Source organism: Triticum aestivum, chromosome 4A (genome assembly GCF_018294505.1).
Source record: "Triticum aestivum cultivar Chinese Spring chromosome 4A, IWGSC CS RefSeq v2.1, whole genome shotgun sequence".
In the NCBI taxonomy this organism is placed as follows: Eukaryota; Viridiplantae; Streptophyta; class Magnoliopsida; order Poales; family Poaceae; genus Triticum; species Triticum aestivum.
The window spans coordinates 477,576,185-477,595,852 of record NC_057803.1 but is presented as its reverse complement, the minus strand read 5'-3'; positions in this window follow the sequence as shown (position 1 = coordinate 477,595,852).

Here is a 19,668-nt window from a genome sequence, read left to right as displayed (position 1 = left end):
GCAGATCGACCAGCGTTAGGATGGGCTGGCCCGTTCAAACATTAAAGCGAATCCGATTTTGGGAATCTTCTAGGTGGTTCCCAGCCGGTTTTTCTGGTTTTGGGAACCTTCTAGAAGGTTCCTGAACGGGTTTTCTATTTCCCCTTTTTTCCCTTTTTGTTTCTTTCCTTTTACTGTTTCATTTTCTTTTTTGTTTTAATTTTCTGTTGTCTTTTCTTTTCTTTGCTGTTTCGTTTTTTCTTTTTCTTGAGAATTTAAAATGTTTATTCGGAATTTTATCACAAGTTCTCATTTTCAAAAATTTCTCCCAATTTCAAAAAATGTTCAGGAATTTCAAAAAATGTTCCAGTTTTAAAATTTTGTTCACAATTTCAAAAAAAATTCATGTTTCAAAAAGCTTTTCAGGAATTTCAAAAAATATTCTTGTTTGCAAATTTTGTTCACAATTTTTTTTAAAAAATCGTGTTTTAGAAAATGTTCAGTAATTTCACAAAAATGTTCTCGTTTCGATTTTTTATGTTCATGTTTTTAAAAAATGTTGACGAATTGCAAAAAAAATCTCTTTTTCAAAATATGTTCACAAAGTCATTCAAAAAATGTTATTTTTTCAGAAAATGTGCAGGAATTTCAAAATATGTCCTTTTTTCCAAAATTTGTTCACAATTTCAGAATGATGTTCGTGTTTCAAAAATTGTTCAGGAATAAATATTTGTTTGTTTTCAAAAAAATTCAGAATGTCAGAAAATATTCATTTTTTCCAAAATTGTTCACGTTTTAGAAAACAGTTAGGTTTTGCAAAAAAAAATCGTGTCTTTTCTAAATTCGGAATACAAAAATTGTTCACATTTTTTACAGAAAACATTTTGGAATATGGAAAAAATTGTGCCATTTCAAATTGTTCGAAATTATCAAGAATTATTTCGAAAATGTGTTTCCCAAAATCTCAACCGTGCTCTCTATTGTTAAAGTGTTTGGCGCCTTAATGTGTCACAGCAGTTTTGTGGTGGAGTGGCTAGTTGCGCCTTAATGCTTTCGTTCGATGGGCTGGCCCAGTCCTGCGTCCCACTTGTGCGTCGGGCTCTTGTTTTGACGCAAAATGCGTCATATAGGAGGTCTCCACGGCCGCCTCGCCCTTCATGGTGGACCGGATCAGTAGGAGGTGGCTCGTTCACTTGATGTCATCTGCTTTTTTTCTTCTTTTTTTTACAGTTATTTAAATTTTAAACTAAATTCATATATTTAAAAAACAAAAATTTACTTATTAAATTTAAAAACGTGAATTAAAAAAATGTTAACACAGTGTAATTTTTTTGTTATCGTACTTTTACGAAATTTTGATAACGTTCAAAAACAATATTCATGGAAACGTAAAAATGTTCTCGTGTTTAAAAAAAATGTATCCATATTTTTAAAAGATGTGTATAGAGTGTAGTTATTTTGCGTAATGTAAAACAAATGTTTTGTGCCATTACAAAAATGTACGTCATACTCTATGGAAGTAATACCGAGTTCAAAAAAAAATCCCTGACATTTAAAAAAATGTTAAGTACAAATGTAAAAGAATGCCAGTGTAGATTAAAAAAATATGTTTATTTCCACTAGACAACGTATCTTTGCATTTTAAAGAATATTTCTTGTGTTTCCAAAATATGTCCACGAAATTTTCAAAAACATATATACATTGTAATAAAATCAAGACGTGAGTACTCAGACTTGTCATGGGGTTGCCATTGTTCCATATTACCAACATTATACCTCCTTTATATCCAATAGTACTTCATCTCTTCATCCTCGTGGGATATCCCACATACAGAGATAAAAACTTATACTTATGGAGTCCATATTCCACATCATTATCCTTTCCAGGGTCAAGCGTCCTTACAGGGGAATATTGGCCATCTCTGCATGGCACTTCTTCAACTGGGAAATGTGAAACACATCATGAACTCCTGACAGTCCTTCGGGTGACTCCAACTTGTTGTCCACTTCTCCCATACGCTCCAAAACTCGATATGGTCCTATAAATATCTGGGCTAACTTTCCCTTAACTCCAAATCGTTTAACTCCTCGCAGAGGGGCACACGAAGACATGCTCTGTCTCCAACTTCATAGACTACCTCCTTGCGTTTTTAAGTCTGCATATCTCTTTTGCCTGGACTGAGCTACCTTCAGTCTATCTCGAATCAACTTAACATTCTTTTCTGACTCCTTGATCACATTTGGTCCAAACAACTGACGGTCTCCAACTTCATCCCACATACTCTTGGGGTATCACACATATCGAGACAAAACTCGTATTCATTTTGTCCGAAATCCACTCAGTTGAGTATCCTTATTTTTTCTAGGGGTCAAGGTTTTTTACAGGGTACTACCACCCTTAAAATGCACAAATCTTCCATAGACCATATTTCTCATATCCTCAAAATGGTCAAAATCCTTCTTCATAGAGTAACAACTCATAAAACCCAAATCTTCACCAACGATGCTAACTTTATTGATTCTCCAATGATTACAATCTTTTGCTTTTCCATTACATGTCTCAACTCAACACCTCAATATAAAAGAAAATGTTCTCACTTCTACTACTCCATTTCTTTTGTTGCAAACTCAACTATCTAGCACAAGTTTCCTTCTCCTTGGGGCATTCTCTGGCAAAGTGCCCTGCTCCATTACAACTAAAACATATTACTTCTGACAAGTATCGAGGTTTCCTTTTTGGGCAACTGTTGAGGTAGTGCCCTAACTCCTTGCACCTGTAACAGGTGATATGACTCAGGTACTTCCTGGAATCCAATCTACTTCTCTTCCTGGACTTTTCCATTTCAATCAGGGCTTCTATTTCTTGTGGGTCATATTCTGCTTCCTCTGTCGGGAATTCTACTAGATCCCCATTCAAACAATTTTGGGAGATGTGTCCTTCTTCTTCACATGAATAGCAAGACTTAGTGAAGGGTTTACTCGGGTCTTCTTTAGGTGTGTCCTCCACATCTTCCTTCATCATGGGTTCTTCTAAAATTTCCATAAGGGCTCCTTTATTTACTTCTTTCTTCTGATGTACGGTCCTTTGTACCATGGGGTAAATGTGACACTGAGCAGGATAGTGGGTAGTCCCTTCACACAAGAAACAAGTGATCTGCCTAGTTGGGCATTCTTCAACTGGGTGACTTCCTTCACCATTAGGGCATTCATCCTTGTGTTCTTTATGGGTGTGTCCTATTTCTCCACAAATCTTGCATGCACAAGGTTTCTTCATATCCTTTCCATAAGGCTTCAACTTCTGGGACACAAACCGAGACTTTGGCAAAGTCAACTTAAATTCTTTCCAAGTGGTTACTCCTTGCCATCCATTCATGGTTTGGTATATCCTCCACCAAGTAGCAGCACCTCTTTCAAAGCACTGAAGAGCATGTTGGGTCATATCATTTCCAACTATAGGGTTATTCTTCATGTGATCCTCCATGTTCTGAATCCATCGGTCTGTCTCCAGTTGACTCATCGGTCTAGAAAATACAAGATCATCTTGATTCATCCTCTATTGGGTCCATGTGGGTTTGGGGTAATATAAGAGAGAGGGAGAGGGATACACACAATACAAACAAAAGTTTTGAAAAGATAGATTTTATTTGTGCCCGTCGGGAAAAACATCAAACCAATGACAGCTCACAAACGTCGCATCTAACGTAGGTATATAACAGGGATTTGGTCTTCTAAAGGTCAATAAATCTTCAACGTCTCCAAACTCTTCAAGCCTTGTTCCTACATCCAATGGCTTTTTCCGATCATGCTTGTCTTCTCAAGTTCTTTTGCCAGATCATCTCGGTTGACGTGAAATCTCTCGTGACATCCTTTAATATTCCGGGGTTGTATTCCAAACTTCTAGGTTTCAATATACTTGGCATGAACCATGGTCTAGTTCCTGACAAATCTCTGGTTTCTCGAGTTTTGCTCCTCCAGCTTGCTACTTCAGCTTCTTGGACCTAAGTTCTTCACGAAATGCTTCCTTGTCAAAATACGACTTCATGGAGCTGCACCTTAAACTTCTTGATGTACTACTCCAGATCCTAGTGATACACCGGCTAAGGTTAAAACTTCATCTTACTAATAGGTGCTCCATCAGCCTTCTTCCATCAAATCCATTCTGAAGAAATGCATCCTTAACTCAGCACGGTGACAATAGCATCAGCGGGCGATGACATTGTCATTCCCATGAGCTATCATTCCATAGTTGATATCTCCTGCCTCAAAACTTCGAGTTCTCATGCTCCTTGTTTTAGTCTTTCTCCGATACACCTTGATCTCGGGTATTGACAACTTCCATAGTCTGCCAAGTTCCATAAGGGTAGCCTTCCTAGGTCATACAAATCTGGGAATTCTTCAGAGCCTTCAAATCCTACTTGTCTTCGGTCTTCAACCGTTGTAGTTTCCATTATTTAGATGCACGGAAAATACTCTTCATTCTGAAGTGGTCTTAGTTGTCCGATATCTTGTACTTCTTGGAGTGGTCTCATCAGTCGAATCTTCGTGTGGTCAAAAGGGGAAAGGGGTATAGTCTCACTAAAAGGAAATTTTTGAATAAGCTCGGAAGAGAAGAGAGGTAAAAGATCTTTTTGAAAGGGAAAGTTGTAGAGAAAAATCTTTGCTATGGGCTTACCGGTTTCTAGGGTCATGTCCTACAGTCAACATGTGCTCTGATACCATCTTGTAGCGACCCGACCCGAATGGATCAAGTCTCTGTGCTTAAGTGTCATCCCTGGATCGGTATGCTGACACACACAGTACTCGAGGATTTATAACAGAGGTAAATCACATGTATAAGTAACGTAAAATACTATTACCTCAATCCAAAATAGCGGAAGTAACAAGGTTGTGGATTCCCATCAACACCAACGGTAAAGTTGAGTGTAGAAATCGTAACCCTAACGTATCACTTACTCGTCGTAAGATAATCCTGCAACATGAGACGTTGCAGCCACAGAGGGTCAGTACATTGAATGTACTGGCAAATTCACACCATAGAGAATGTTGAATAAAGGCTATCACTACATGCATATTTGGCTGGTGGAAAATCTCTATGGTTATAGTTTTTGCAAAAAGCCAATTTTCCCTACTGCAAAGGAATAAATTTTATTTAACTATCATGATGGTTGTCGAACATTGAGAATGGTTGACAGCATTCTCAATCCCAATTAAGTAACATCATTAAAACCCAACGAAATTAATTTAGAGTAACATGTTGAGATCAACAGGATAATCCAAGTACCAGAGACTCAAGATATCCATAACTGGGGACACGGCTAATCATGATTAGTTTATACACTCTGCAGAGGTTTGCGCACTTTTCTCCACAAGACTCGATCTCCTCCGTTGGATTTCTCGCACTACATGGTGTTTGAGAAACGGATGACCGAGACATAGTCTTTCAGAAGCGTTTGCACCTTACGATGGGTAGATCGTACCACCTACAACCCCTACATCTGCTAGTCTACCACTGTAAGAGTTCACACGACTTAATCAACTATGCTAGAGCCCATAATAGCTTGTGGCTGCACATGAAAGTTTCTAGCATGAATAATCGTATGATCCCTTTGAGCCTGGGTGGCGGACCGTAGGATGATCACACGGTATATCCCCGGGATCTCCTAGGACAACACTGGTATTTCCCCAGGTGTCCGGGCAAGTCCACTAGTATATCCCCAGGGTGCTCCTAGCAATCCACCCAGATGTGTATTAAAGTTGCCACCTCAAGTTGAACCATTAATTAACAATCTCACATCTGTCATGAAATACTCTCAAACCCAATCCACGTCTACGAGCATAGCATGGCAACGTAAGCATAACGTAATAGTAACTCCCAAGGTTTGAATGCAGGGCAATAGGTTCCTACCTCATCAACTACTTCCCAATACCCACATGTTATCAATCCTACTCATGCAATGTTTGAGGGTGAAACTAATGCATAAAAACTGGGTATGAAAGGGGATATGATCAAAGTGTGAACTTGCCTGCAATGTTGATGAAGATTCGCACTCAAAACTCTTCATTGATCTACTCGTTTCACTCCGGTCAATCTATCGTAAGCAAGCAATAGTAACCACACATAAGCAATCACTCAAAGATCAGAAAGATCGAAGAAAACAATTCAGAAAACATCGAAACCAAGCAAATAGCTCTTGCAACATAAAACAATTTCTAACAGTACCAAAATTATGTGAATTTGGGCTTATTAGAATGTTTAGGTCAAGAGCTTCGATTTGCAAAAAGAATCAACTCAAACGGAGCTACGAAACTCAAGTTATGATAAAACGAAGTTTGAATTCAAATCTGATCTAATCCAAATTTTAAACTTTTCAAAACATGTTTGAGTTGTTTTAATGGATAGATGGGATCATAACAAAGACGTGGGCGTTGGTTTCGTTGGATTTGGACTAACGAGCGAAAAGTTATGACCGTTTGAAGAACAGGGAGTAATTTGTAAAGAAATCATCACAGATAGGTCCCTGGCCGAAATTAAAAAAAGAAAAAAGAAAAATACTAAATAGCGAACGTTCGCTATAGAAGCTTATATGACGAAAACGTTCGCTGCGAAGACTAAAACGATGAACGTTCACTACTTAACTAGGTTATTAAGAAAACCGGTTTTAAACAAAATAACCGAATCGAACCGGGCAACGGTTTTACCGATCGGGGCGGTTTTTCTTAGAAAACCGGCGGCGGCGGCGGTTTAGATCGGTGGAGCGGCGGCTCCGGCGGGGCGGCGAGCTCCGGCGTGGCCACGGCAGCGCGGGCGGCGGGGTGCGGCGTAGGCGAGGAGCGGCGCGGGCGGCGGCGCTAGCAGGCGGCGGCGCAGGCGAGGAGCGGCGTGGGCGGCGAAGCAAGGCGGCGGCGGCGCGGGTCTGCGACGGGCGGTGGCGGCGAGATGCGGGGCGGCGCAGCGAGTTGCGGGAGGGGGCGGCGACCTTAAAAAGGGCGAGGGGAGGGGAGGTGGTGGCATCGATGAGGGGCGACGGGCGCCGTGGAGGGGCCGGACTCCGGTGAGTCCCTGTCGGGCACGGCGGGAGCTAGGAGGCGGCTCCGACTTGGGCCGGCTGGCTGGGCTTCGGCCCAGTTGGCCCCCGGAAACTTTTTTTATTTAATTTTTTTTCCAGACAAACATAGATATAAAAACAAAACAAAATAAAAATATTATATAGGCATATAATATATCAAAATTTTCAGAAAATTATTTTCTACAACGTGAACACTTTTCTAACATTAAATAAAATACACAAAATTCTAATAATTCAAACAGTGCTACTGGCCTATTAAAATCCAACAAACATCATTTTTAAAACACCAAAATGATTTCAAAATAATTTTTCTCCAATTTTCTATTGTAGGGAATCATGTTACCCTAATTTCCATATATTTTATTTTTGGAGAAAAATAATTTGAATAAAACTCAAATAACTCCAAAAGACTTGAATTTGATCCTTTGAAACTCCCAACTCCTATTTCATATAATTTGAAGAAGTCATTTTATCTTCTCTCATGAAAATCATTGAGCTGCATGAAGTTTCTGAATCGGAAATATTCTCCAATGAAATTCAAATATTTTCAACACCCCTTGTCATTTAAATAAATGGAAGAAGTCATGTCATCTTCTCTCCAGGGTTTTGTGGTGAAAAGAATTTGAATTCACAGAGAACACGAATGAAAAATAAAATTTTGGGAAAGTCCTTTTATTCCCTCTCATTTAACTTTCAAAAAGTTCGAATTCACTCACTTTCAGTCAATCAATCAAACAATCAATCAAGTCTATCTATTTAATATAACATTCCAAAAATTTAGATATTTGGGATGTTACATGAACCCACTTTAAAAAACATATTTATAAATTCTAAAAAAATCTGAAAAAAGTTACACGAATACGTCTTCATGTTTGATGTGCATGCATAAAGTTTCAGGGGAAAAAATACTTTTTTGTTGTTGGGGCAAAAAAGACAAAAAATTGTGTCGTAAAACCTTATTTACAAGCACTGAAATTTGTGTTTTTGCATAGACAAAACGAAAAGATATTTTTTCACAAAACTTTGTGCCACGCACACACATTTGCGAACATGTATGCATGGAATTTTCTTTTGATTTTCAAAATTTAAAAACGTGTTTAAAATGTATTTTACAAAAAGTGGGTGCACATGCCCATGAGTTCAGGACGTGCCTACTCGCCAGTGGTCACTCCTATTTGGCGCGTAGGTGGCCAAATGGACAGCTGGCGCGCGCATACGTTCCTTTTTGGGACATCCATTTTGGGATTCCTTTTCCACCGGTTTCGGGAAGGTTCTACAATGTATCGAAAACCGTTTTTTAGTTTCTCACTTGTTTATATTTTCTTTTTTTCTTTTTTCTTTTTTCATTTTCTTTTTTCTTGACTGTTATGTTCTACAGTTTTTCCTTTTTTTGCAGCCATCTTTCAAGTTAATGAACATATTTTACCAAATGGTTGACAATATTCTAAAATAATGAATATTAATGAACTCATGAGGTTTTTTGGAAATCTTGAAACTTTTTTTAATTTGACGAGTAGTTTTTGAATTGATAAACCTTTTTTTATAAATTCGGAAACATTTTTGGAAAAGGTGAACGTATTTTTTGAAACTCATGAACATTTTTTTTGGATCGGCGAACATTTTTCAGAAATTGGTGGAACGCCTTTTGTAAATCAGAAACATGTTTTTAAAATTATGATCATTTTGAGAATTCACGAACATAGATTTCGCAATTCAGAACATTTTTAAAATTCATGAACAATGTTAGCATTTTGTGAATATTTTTCAAATCATCAACATACTTTGAATTCACGTTACAAATTCGCGAACATTTTTAAAATTATGAAAATCTTTTCAGCTCACTAACATATTTTCGAAATTGGGAAGATTTTTGAAATTCATATTTTTAAAAAAATATTTGTTAACATTTTTTTCAAATCATGAACATATTTTAAATTTGCATTACATATTTGTCAAAAAAATTGAATTGTGATTACGGTTGAGACTCATGAAACATTTTTGTGAATTGGCGAACATTTTTTAAACTTCTGAACAGTTTCTAAAATTCACGAACATTGTTTGATATACATGATTATTTTTACTATTACTGGCGATTTTTTCTCAAAAAACCTTTGTTCAATCGATGATTTTTTTGAAATTTAGGAACGATTTTTGAAGTGGCTGGGGGGTGCGCGCTCGCAGTGTTTCCAGCGCGTTGTGTGGCAAATAGGAGGTCCCCAATGAGCCCGTCAACAATCACACTCGGCTTGCACTGCACGAGTCGGGCATCCTGGAAACAACCTATTTTGTCCTTCTAGAAAAACCTATTTTGTTTTACGTCCATTGCCACCACCGTAACCCCTATTTCCTATTTGACGCCCTCGCTGCCGGTTACAAGTCATTCTAAAAACCAGCTCACACCCCCTCCCCTCGGGCTTAGGCTTGGCCCATTTACGTTTTTGTTTGCTGCTTCAAACTCTGGGACAGCTCACGGTAACTAGTTGGGACATCAGAGGATTCGATCTCTGAGCCTCGCGGTTAGTTCTGAACCCGCGATAAGTAGCCGGGACACTAAAATAGTTCTGAACCTTCTGTACCTACCTACTATTTTTCTTCTTCTTTTTGTGTGTCAACTTTAGCACTAAAAAAATACTCTGTTTTTTCTTCCGTTTTTACTATGTATTGTTATTGTTGTTGTTGTTGTTGTTGTTATTATTATTATTATTATTATTATTATTATTTATTTCCCTTTTTTCCTGTTTTCTTTTCCTACATGCATGAACCTTTTTCATATTTCATGAACTTTTTTCAGTCTTTTGCCAACTTTCTAGTGAACTGCTTTCAAAGTTCATGAACTATTTTGAAATCCGTGATCTTTATTTCAGTTTTTTGCAACTTTTTCAGTGAAAATTTATCAAATCCTTAATTACAAAATCAATGGACTTTCTCAAATCTTTGAATATGTTTTTCAAAATTGACTAGCTTTTCCAAAATTTGATTTTTTTTTTCAAAATATGTAAAAAAAAATTCAAATTCATGAACATTTTTAAATCTGATTAACTTTTTTTCAAATGAATGAACTTTTTCCAAAATGTTTGAACCGTTTTCTCAATATCAATGAAACCATTTCACATCTGAGATTTTTTTTACAAAATCCGTGATCTTTTTTCCAATTTGTGAGTTTTTATGAAAATCGATGAACTTTTAACAAATCCTTGGGTTTTCCCAAATTTTTGAAAAGTCAACGTGCCCAACACCATTAACTGTGAGCGGCCAAAGTTTCAATGGTGAATTTATCCTGCGAGAATCGACCTTGCGAGCGATTTTTTTTTTGTCGAACATTCACCGAAGCGATAGGTTTGTGCTAATGGGTCGGCCAAAACGTGTTTCACGTTAACGCCGTCTGGCAAAGTACATCTATACATCGCTTCGGTACAGATTCTGAGGTCCATTGCCAGGCGGCGCTCAAAAAACCTGGGCAAAGCGATACTGTGCTGGCCTAGTTAACCACTTTGTTGGGTTGGTCCTTCTCTGGTCCATACTTGTTCGGCTATTTCAATACGTTTTTCGCTCGGGAACTGAATCGATGGACTGTCCTGTTGGGAATGTAGTAATTTCAAAAAAAAAAATCTACGCACACGCAAAATCATGGTGATGCATAGCAATGAGAGAAAAGAGTGTTGTCCACATACCCTCGTAGACCGTAAGCGGAAGCGTTATGAGAACGCGGTTGATGTAGTCGTACATCTTCACGATCCAACCGATCCAAGTACCGAACGTACGGCACCTTCGAGTTCAGCACACGTTCAGCTCGATCGTCTCACGAACTCCGATCCAGCAGAGCTTCGAGTGAGAGTTTCGTCAGCACGACGGCGTGATGATGGATGATGATGCTACCGACTCAGGGCTTCGCCTAAGCACCGCTACGATATGACGAGGTGGATTATGGTGGAGGGGGCATCGCACACGGCTAAAAGATCAACTGATCAACTTTTGTGTCCATGGGGGGTGCCCCCTCCCCCGTATATAAATGAGTGGAGGAGGGGGAGGGCCGGCCTTCTACTATGGCGCGCCCTAAGGAGTCATACTCCCGTCAGGAGTAGGATTCCCCCCCCCTTCCATGTAGTAGGAGTAGGAGAGAACGAAAGGGAAAAGAGAAGAGAAGGAAGGAGGGGGCGCCGCCCCTCCCCCTAGTCCAATTCGGACTAGGCCTTGGGGGGCGCGCAGCCTCCCCTCTCTCTTTCCCTTAAAGCCCAATAAGGCCCATATACTCCCCGACGAATTCCCGTAACTCTCCGGTACTCCGATAAATACCCGAACCACTCAGAACCTTTCCGATGTCCGAATATAGCCTTCCAATATATCGATCTTTACGTCTCAAACATTTCGAGACTCCTCGTCATGTCCCTGATCTCATCCGGGACTCCAAACAACCTTCGGTACATCAAAACACATAAACTCATAATACCGATCGTCATCAAACGTTAAGCGTGCGGACCCTACGGGTTCGAGAACTATGTAGACATGACCGAGACTCATCTCCGGTCAATAACCAATAGCGGAACCTGGATGCTCATATTGGCTCCTACATATTCTACGAAGATCTTTATCGGTCAAACTGCATAACGGTATATGTTGTTCCCTTTGTCATCGGTATGTTACTTGCCCGAGATTCGATCGTCCGTATCTTAATACCTAGTTCAATCTTGTTATCGACAAGTCTTTTTACTCGTTCCGTAATGCATCACCCCGCAACTAACTCATCAGCCACATTGCTTGCAAGGCTTATAGTGATGTGCATTACCGAGAGGGTCCAGAGATACCTCTCCGATACACGGAGTGACAAATCATATTCTCGATCTATGCCAACTCAACAAACACCATCGGAGACACCTGTAGAGCATCTTTATAATCACTCAGTTACATTCTGACATTTGATAGCACACAAGGTGTTTCTCTGGTATTCGGGAGTTGCATAATCTCATAGTCAGAGGAACATGTATAAGTCATGAAGAAAGCAGTAGCAATAAAACTGAACGATCATTATGCTAAGCTAACGGATGGGTCTTGTCCATCACATCATTCTCTAATGATGTGATCCCGTTCATCAAATGACAACACATGTCCATGGCTAGGAAACTTAACCATCTTTGATTAACGAGCTAGTCAAGTAGAGGCATACTAGGGACACTCTGTTTGTCTATGTATTCACACATGTACTAAGTTTCTGGTTAATACAATTCTAGCATGAATAATAAACATTTATCATGATATAAGGAAATATAAATAACAACTTTATTATTGCCTCTAGGGCATATTTCCTTCAGTCTCCCACTTGCACTAGAGTCAATAATCTAGTTCACATCATCATGTGATTAACACCCAAAGAGTGATCATGTTTTGCTTGTGAGAGAAGTTTAGCCTACGGGTCTGCAACATTTAGATCCGTATGTATTTTGCAAATTTCTATGTCTACAATGCTCTGCACGGAGCTACTCTAACTAATTGCTCCCACTTTCAATATGTATCTAGATCGAGACTTAGAGTCATCTAGATCGATGTAAAAAGCTTGCATCGATGTAACTCTTTACGATGAACTCTTTTATCACCTCCATAACCGAGAAATATTTCCTTAGTCCTCTAAGGATAATTTTAACCGCTGTCCAGTGATCTACTCCTAGATCACTATTGTACTCTCTTGCCAGAAAGATGCTAAGGTATACAATAGGACCGGTAAACAACATAGCATAGTTTATAGAACCTATGACTGAGGCATAGGGAATGACTTTTCATTCTCTTTCTATTTTCTGTTGTGGTCGGGTTTTGAGTCTTTACTCAACTTCATACCTTGCAACATAGGCAAGAACTCCTTCTTTGATTGTTCCATTTTGAACTACTTCAAAATCTTGTCAAGGTATGTACTCATTGAAAAAACTTATCAATCGTCTTGATCTATCTCTATAGATCTTGATGCTCAATGTGTAAGCAGCTTCATCGAGGTCTTTCTTTGAAAAACTCTTTTCAAACACTCTTTTATGCTTTCCAGAAAATTGTACATTATTTTCGATCAACAATATGTCATTCACATATACTTATCAGAAATGCTGTAGTGCTCCCACTCACTTTCTTGTAAATACAGACTTCACCGCAAGTTTGTATAAAACCATATGCTTTGATCACTTTATCAAAGCATATATTCCAACTCCGAGATGCTTGCACCAGTCCATAGATGGATCGCCGGAGCTTCTCACTTTGTTAGCACCTTTAGGATCGACAAAACCTTCTGGTTGCATCATATACAACTCTTCTTTAAAGAAATCCATGAAGGAATACAATTTTGACATCCATTTGCCAGATTTCATAAAATGTGGCAACTGCTAACATGATTCGGACAGACTTTTAAGCATCGATACGAGTGAGAAAATCTCATCGTAGTCAACACCTTGACCTTGTCGAAAACATTTTGCGACAATTCGAGCTTTGTAGATAGTAACACTACTATCAGCGTCCGTATTCCTCTTGAAGATCCATTTATTCTTAATGACTCACCGATCATCGGGCAAGTCAATCAAAGTCCATACTTTGTTCTCATACATGGATCCCATCTCAGATTTCATGGCCTCAAGCCATTTCGCGGAATCTGGGCTCATCATCGCTTCCTCATAGTTCGTAGGTTCGTCATGGTCAAGTAACATGACTTCCAAAAAGCATTACCGTACCACTCTGGTGCGGACCATACTCTGGTTGACCTACGAGGTTTGGTAGTAACTTGATCTGAAGTTTCATGATCATCATCATTAGCTTCCTCACTAATTGGCGTAGAGATCGCTAGAACTGATTTCTGTGATGAACTACTTTCCAATTCGGGAGAAGGTACAATTACCTCATTAGGTTCTACATTCCTCCCACTCACTTCTATCGAGAGAAACTTCTTCTCTAGAAAGGATCCACTCTTAGCAACAAAGATCTTGCCTTTTAGATCTGTGATAGAAGGTGTACCCAACAGTTTCTTTGTGGGTATTCTATGAAGACGCACTTTCTGATTTGGATTTGAGCTTATCAACCTGAAACTTTTTCACATAAGCATCACAACCCCAAACTTTAAGAAACGGCAGCTTAGGTTTCTAGCCAAACCATAGTTCATATGGTATCGTCTCAACGGATTAGACGGTGCCCTATTTAACGTGAATGTTGAAGGAAATATGCCCTAGAGGCAATAATAATGTTATTATTTTATTTCCTTATATCATGATAAATGTTTATTATTCATGCTAGAATTGTATTATCCGGAAACATAATACTTGTGTGAATACATAGACAAACCAAACGTCACTAGTATGCCTCTACTTGACTAGCTCGTTAATCGAAGATGGTTATGTTTCCTAACCATAGACATGTGTTGTCATTTGATTAATGGGATCACATCATTAGGAGAATGATGTGATTGACATGACCCATTCCATTAGCTTAGCACCCGATCGTTTAGTATGTTGCTATTGCTTTCTTCATGACTTATACATGTTCCTATGACTATGAGATTATGCAACTCCCGTTTACCGGAGGAACACTTTGTGTGCTACCAAACGTCACAACATAACTGGGTGATTATAAAGGAGCTCTACAGGTGTCTCCAAAGGTGAATGTTGGGTTGGCGTATTTCGAGATTAGGATTTGTCACTCCGATTGTCGGAGAGGTATCTCTGGGCCCTCTCGGTAATGCACATCACATAAGCCTTGCAAGCATTACAACTAATGAGTTAGTTGCAAGATGATGTATTATGAAACGAGTAAAGAGACTTGCCGGTAACGAGATTGAACTAGGTATTGAGATACCGACGATCGAATCTCGGGCAAGTAACATACCGATGACAAAGGGAACAACGTATGTTGTTATGCGGTCTGACTGATAAAGATCTTCGTAGAATATGTAGGAGCCAATATGAGCATCCAGGTTCCACTATTGGTTATTGACCGGAGACGTGTCTCGGTCATGTCTACATTGTTCTCGAACCCGTAGGGTCCGCACGCTTAAGGTTTCGATGACAGTTATATTATGAGTTTATGAGTTTTGATGTACCGAAGTTAGTTCGGAGTCCCGAATGTGATCACGGACATGACGAGGAGTCTCGAAATGGTCGAGACATAAAGATCGATATATTAGAAGCCTATATTTGGATATCGGAATCGTTCCGGGTGAAATCGGGATTTTACCCGAGTACGGGGGGGGGGGGGGGGGGGTTACCGGAACCCCCCCGGGGGTTATTGGGCCTACATGGGCCCTAAGGGAGAAGAGGAAAGGAGACAAGAGGTGGCCGCACGCCCCTCCCCTCCCTAGTCCGAATAGGACAAGGAGAGGGGGGCGGCGCCCCCCCTTCCTTTCCCTCTTCCTCCTCTTTCCCACTTCTCCTTCTCCAACTAGGAAAGAAGGGAGTCCTACTCCCGGTGGGAGTAGGACTCCCCCTTGGCGCGTCCTCCTTGGCCGGCTGCCCCCTCCCCTTGGATCCTTTATATACGGGGGCAGGGGGCACCCTAGAACACACAAGTTGATATTCGTGATCGTTCCTTAGCCGTGTGCGGTGCCCCCCTCCACCATATTCCACCTTGGTCATATTGTAGCGGTGCTTAGGCGAAGCCCTGCGATGGTTGAACATCAAGATCGTCACCACACCATTGTGCTGACGGAACTCCTCCCCGAAGCTTTGCTGGATCGGAGCCCGGGGAGCGTCATCGAGCTGAACTTGTGCCAAGAACTCGGAGGTGCCGGAGTAACGGTGCTTGGATCGGTTGGATCGGGAAGACGTACGACTACTTCCTCTATGTTGCGTCAACGCTTCCGCTTCGGTCTACGAGGGTACGTAGACAACACTCTCCCCTCTCGTTGCTATGCATCACCATGATCTTGCGTGTGCGTAGGAATTTTTTTGAAATTACTACGTTACCCAATAGTGGTATCAGAGCCAGGTTTTATGTGTTGATGTTATATGCATGAGTAGAACACAAGTGAGTTGTGGGCGATATAAGTCATACTGCTTACCAGCATGTCATACTTTGGTTCGGCGGTATTGTTGGACGAAGTGGCCCGGACCGACATTACGCGTACGCTTACGCGAGACCGGTTCTCCCGACGTGCTTTGCATAAAGGTGGCTAGCGGGTGACAGTTTCTCCAACTTTAGTTGAACTGAGTGTGGCTACGCCCGGTCCTTGCGAAGGTTAAAACAACACCAATTTGACAAACTATCGTTGTGGTTTTGATGCGTAGGTAAGATTGGTTCTTGCTTAAGCCCGTAGAAGCCACGTAAAACTTGCAACAACAAAGTAGAGGACGTCTAACTTGTTTTTGCAGGGCATGTTGTGATGTGATATGGTCAAGACGTGATGAGATATAAGTTGTTGTATGAGATGATCATGTTTTGTTGAAGTTATCAGCAACTGGCAAAATCCTTATGGTTGTCTCTTTATTGCATAAGATGCAAGCGCCCAATAATTGCTTTACTTTATCGCTATGCGATAGCAATAGTTGCAAGAGCAATTGTTGGCGAGACGACCACGTGATGACACATTGATATAGATCAAGATGATGGAGATCATAGTGTCATGCCGGTGACGATAGAGATCATGACAGTACTTCGAAGATGGAGATCACAAGCACAAGATGATGATGGCCATATCACTTATATTGATTGCATGTGATGTTTATCTTTTATGCATATTATCTTGCTTTGATTAACGGCAGCATTTTAAGATTACCTCTTATTAATTATCAAGAAGTGTTCTCCCTGAGTATGCACCGTTGCGAAAGTTCTTTGTGCTGAGACACCACGTGATGATCGGGTGTGATAGGCTCTACGTTCAAATACAACGGGTGCAAAACAATTGCACACGCAGAATACTCAGGTTATACTTGACGAGCCAAGCATATACATATATGGCCTCGGAACACAGAGACCGAAAGGTCAAGCGTGAATCATATAGTAGATATGATCAACATAGCGATGTTCACCAATGAAACTACTCCATCTCACGTGATGATCAGACATGGTTTAGTTGATTTGGATCACGTAATCACTTAGAAGATTAGAGGGATGTCTATCTAAGTGGGAGTTCTTTAGTAATATGATTAATTGAACCTAAATTTATCATGAACTTAGTACCTGATAGTATCTTGCTTGTTTATGTTTGATTGTAGATAGATGGCCCGTGCTGTTGTTCCGTTGAATTTTAATGCATTCCTTGAGAAAGCAAAGTTGAAAGATGATGGTAATTACACGGACTGGGTCCGTAACTTGAGGATTATCCTCATTGCTGCACAGAAGAATTATGTCCTGGAAGCACCGCTGGGTGCCAGGCCTGCTGCTGGAGCAACACCAGATGTTATGAACGTCTGGCAGAGCAAAGCTGATGACTACTCGATAGTTCAGTGTGCCATGCTTTACGGCTTAGAATCGGGACTTCAACGACGTTTTGAATGTCATGGAGCATATGAGATGTTCCAGGAGTTGAAGTTAATATTTCAAGCAAATGCCCGGATTGAGAGATATGAAGTCTCTAATAAGTTCTATAGCTGCAAGATGGAGGAGAACAGTTATGTCAGTGAGCATATACTCAAAATGTCTGGGTATAATAATCACTTGATTCAATTGGGAGTTAATCTTCCAGATGATTGCGTCATTGACAGAATTCTCCAATCACTGCCACCAAGCTACAAGAGCTTTGTGATGAACTATAATATGCAAGGGATGAATAAAACTATTCCCGAGCTCTTCGCAATGCTGAAAGCTGCGGAGGTAGAAATCAAGAAGGAGCATCAAGTGTTGATGGTCAATAAGACCAATAGTTTCAAGAAAAAGGGCAAAGGGAAGAAGAAGGGGAACTTCAAAAAGAACAGCAAGCAAGTTGCTACTCAAGAGAAGAAACCCAAACCTGGACCTAAGCCTGAAACAGAGTGCTTCTACTGCAAGCAGACTGGTCACTGGAAGCGGAACTGCCCCAAGTATTTGGCGGATAAGAAGGATGGCAAGGTGAACAAAGGTATATGTGATATACATGTTATTGATCTGTACCTTACTAATGCTCGCAGTAGCACCTGGGTATTTGATACTGGTTCTGTTGCTAATATTTGCAACTTGAAACAGGGACTACGGATTAAGCGAAGATTGGCTAAGGACGAGGTGATGATGTGCGTGGGAAATGGTTCCAAAGTCGATGTGATCGCAGTCGGCACGCTACCTCTACATCTACCTTCGGGATTAGTATTAGACCTAAATAATTGTTATTTGGTGCCAGCGTTAAGCATGAACATTATATCTGGATCTTGTTTGATGCGAGACGGTTATTCATTTAAATCAGAGAATAATGGTTGTTCTATTTATATGAGTAATATCTTTTATGGTCATGCACCCTTAAAGAGTGGTCTATTCTTATTAAATCTCGATAGTAGTGACACACATATTCATAATGTTGAAGCCAAAAGATGCAGAGTTGATAATGATAGTTCAACTTACTTGTGGCACTGTCGTTTGGGTCATATCGGTGTAAAGCGCATGAAGAAACTCCATACTGATGGGCTTTTGGAACCACTTGATTATGAATCACTTGGTACTTGCGAACCGTGCCTTATGGGTAAGATGACAAAAACACCGTTCTCCGGTACTATGGAGAGAGCAACAGATTTGTTGGAAATCATACATACAGATGTATGTGGTCCGATGAATGTTGAGGCTCGTGGCGGATATCGTTATTTTCTCACCTTCACAGATGACTTAAGCAGATATGGGTATATCTACTTAATGAAACATAAGTCTGAAACGTTTGAAAAGTTCGAAGAATTTCAGAGTGAAGTTGAAAATCATCGTAACAAGAAAATAAAATTCCTACGATCAGATCGTGGAGGAGAATATTTGAGTTACGAGTTTGGTGTACATTTGAAACAATGTGGAATAGTTTTGCAACTCACGCCACCCGGAACACCACAGCGTAATGGTGTGTCCGAACATCGTAATCGTACTTTACTAGATATGGTACGGTCTATGATGTCTCTTACTGATTTACCGCTATCGTTCTGGGGATATGCTCTAGAGACGGCCGCATTCACGTTAAATAGGGCACCATCAAAATCCATTGAGACGACGCCTTATGAACTATGGTTTGGCAAGAAATCTAAGCTGTCGTTTCTTAAAGTTTGGGGTTGCAATGCTTATAAGAAAAAGTTTCATCCTGATAAGCTCAAACCCAAATCGGAGAAATATGTCTTCATAGGATACCCAAAGGAGACTGTCGGGTACACCTTCTATCACAGATCCGAAGGCAAGACATTCGTTGCTAAGAATGGATCCTTTCTAGAGAAGGAGTTTCTCTCGAAAGAAGTGAGTGGGAGGAAAGTAGAACTTGATGAGGTAGCTGTACCTGCTCCCTTATTGGAAAGTAGTTCATCACAGAAAACGGTTTCTGTGACACCTACACCAATTAGTGAGGAAGTTAATGATGATGATCATGAAACTTTAGATCAAGTTGTTACTGAACCTCGTAGATCAAACAGAGTAAGATCCGCACCAGAGTGGTACGGTAATCCTGTTCTGGAAATCATGCTACTAGATCATGATGAACCTACGAACTATGAAGAAGCGATGGTGAGCCCAAATTCCG